Genomic DNA, 2395 nt, shown 5'->3' on the forward strand with positions numbered 1-2395 from the left:
AACAACCGCAGCGTTCTGCAAAACCAGCCCACAAAGTGAATCTCTCAGAAAATGGCGCCAGACCGCATTTTTACTTGGTACATCAGTAGAGAATCTCCACTCTGCTACTCCTTGATTCTGCCTTTTGAATCGGAAACCTTTAGGGTGTTAGGACCCTTGAGACCTGACCCCAAGCACCTTAACTTCCACGATACATTTCCTCATTGCTACGGGAGCCATGTGTGGATCATCAGTTCAAGTAGTACATATTCCCTGGAATATTTTTGTGGAATTTTCTCACAAATATTCATTTCCTACTTGGTTCTGCTAGTAAGTTCTACTGGTTCTTTCCAAGAGGCAAATAAACAGACTTTCTTAATACACATTTCTTTACCCTCCCTCCCCCTCCAGCTGTCACCCTTTTACTCCTTCCTTTTAAAGCACATCTCTAAAGGCCTGTGGGAGAAGGCAATGGCACCCCACTCCAGTACTCTTGCCTGGAAAATCCCATGGGCGAAGGAGCCTGGTAGGCTGCAGTCCATGGAGTCGCTAGGAGTCAGACAGGACTGAGCGACTTCACTTTCACTTTTCACTTCATGCATTGGAGAAGGAAATGGCAACCCACTCCAGTGTTCTTGCCTGGAGAATCCTAGGGAAGGAGGAGCCTGGTGGGCTGCCGTCTGTGGGGTCACACAGAGTTGGACACAACTGAAGCAACTTAGCAGCAGCAGCAGCAAAGGCCTGTATCTGTTGCTTCCACTCTCTCCCCTCCATTCTCTTTTGGACTTCCACTGGAGCAGTTGCACCTCTCTGCTGCACTGAACTGCTCAAGGTCACCAGTGGTCTCCATGCTGCTAAACCCAAAGGTCATTTCTCAACACCTGTATGGGTAACCTTTGGCCAAGTTCATTAGTTGCTGCCTTTGGAAACACTTTCTTGTCTTGGTTTCCAAAAACCACATTCTTTCTGGTTTTCCTCCTACCGCCTGGCCACTTTTGCTGAATCTCCTTTCTGGTTTATTCCTCACCTTTCAGCTCCTTAAAGTTGGTGTGGCCTAGGAGGCAGTCTTTTTCCCTCTTCACTTTTCTGTGTTCATTCACTTGGTGATCTTATCCAGTCCCCTAGATTTCAGTGCCATCTGTGTGGCTTTCAGTGATATAGTGATGGCTGCAAAATATATATTTCTAGCTTGAACTTTTCCTTGAACTTCAGACTCCTAAAGCTACCGTCAAGTCAACTGCTCCACTTGGATGTCTAAGAGCCATTTCCTGTCCAGACTACTAACCTTCCCCCTAAGTTTTTTCCCTCCTGTTTCCTTGGCTCAGGCCAAAACCCTGGAGTCATCTTTTATCCTTTTCTCTCTCTTGTCTCCTTTATAACTAGTTACATATCCTGTCAGGTCTTCTTTTTCTCCAGTTGATTTATTTATTTGGCTGTGTAGGGCCTTAGTCGCAGCACGCAGGATCTACGATCTTCACTACAGCGTGTAGCATCTTTAGCTGTGGCATGAGAACTCATAGTTGTGGCATGTAGGATCTGGTTCCCTGACCAGGGGTTGAAATCCAGGGCCCCCTGCACTGGGAGCATGGATCTTAGCAGCTGGACCACCAGGGAAGTCCCAGGTCCATCTTTAACCTGTCTAAAGAATCACACTCTCTCTCACCACCTCTTCTTGGTTCAAAGAACCAACTACTGTCTTGGTTCAGGCAACCAACATTTCTTTTCTGAGTTACCGTAGTAGCCTCTTAAGCCCCAGTTTCAACACTTACACTTCTACAGTCTATTCTCAGCCCATGTGATCCAGTTGAACCGGTAGTATAATCGAATCTGAGCTTAAAGCCACACTGCTTCCCCATTTCTCCCCAATTAGAAGCCAAAGTCATTTCAGTGACCAAAGATATGCAACTGCATGTTACCTCTCTGACTTTGCTTGCCCTCCCTCATCCCCCTGTCGCTTACTTGGTGTGCTTTGTTCACACTGGCCTCCCTGCCCTGCCTGCAGAACATTTAGCATGACTTAGTTTCCATGGAGCTTTTCCTGCCAACTATCCATGCCCACTCTTTCTGTGATAAAGCACTCATGTAGTGAAGAGTTCCCTGGGCACCTTAGTTTAAATCTGTAATTCTCACTCCCCACCCCTTCTCTTCTTGACAACTTTCTTAGTTTGTTCTCCTCTGAAGAATTTATCACCATCTAACACAATATTTGTTTTACTGTTTTTCACTGGTCTCCCGACACAGACACTAAATTGTAAACTTTTGAAAGAAAGATTTCTGTTTATTGCTGTTTTATCCTTAGCGCTTAAAATAATGCCCAGCACACAGCAGGTACTCAATAAACTACTGAATTAATGAATCAACACTAACCTCACAAAAATCTTCTCTAAGAGAGGGGAAAAGGTGAATAAAAAATAGT

The sequence above is a fragment of the Bison bison genome, unplaced genomic scaffold, assembly GCF_000754665.1.
Source record: "Bison bison bison isolate TAMUID 2011002044 unplaced genomic scaffold, Bison_UMD1.0 scf7180017864452, whole genome shotgun sequence".
In the NCBI taxonomy this organism is placed as follows: domain Eukaryota; kingdom Metazoa; phylum Chordata; class Mammalia; order Artiodactyla; family Bovidae; genus Bison; species Bison bison.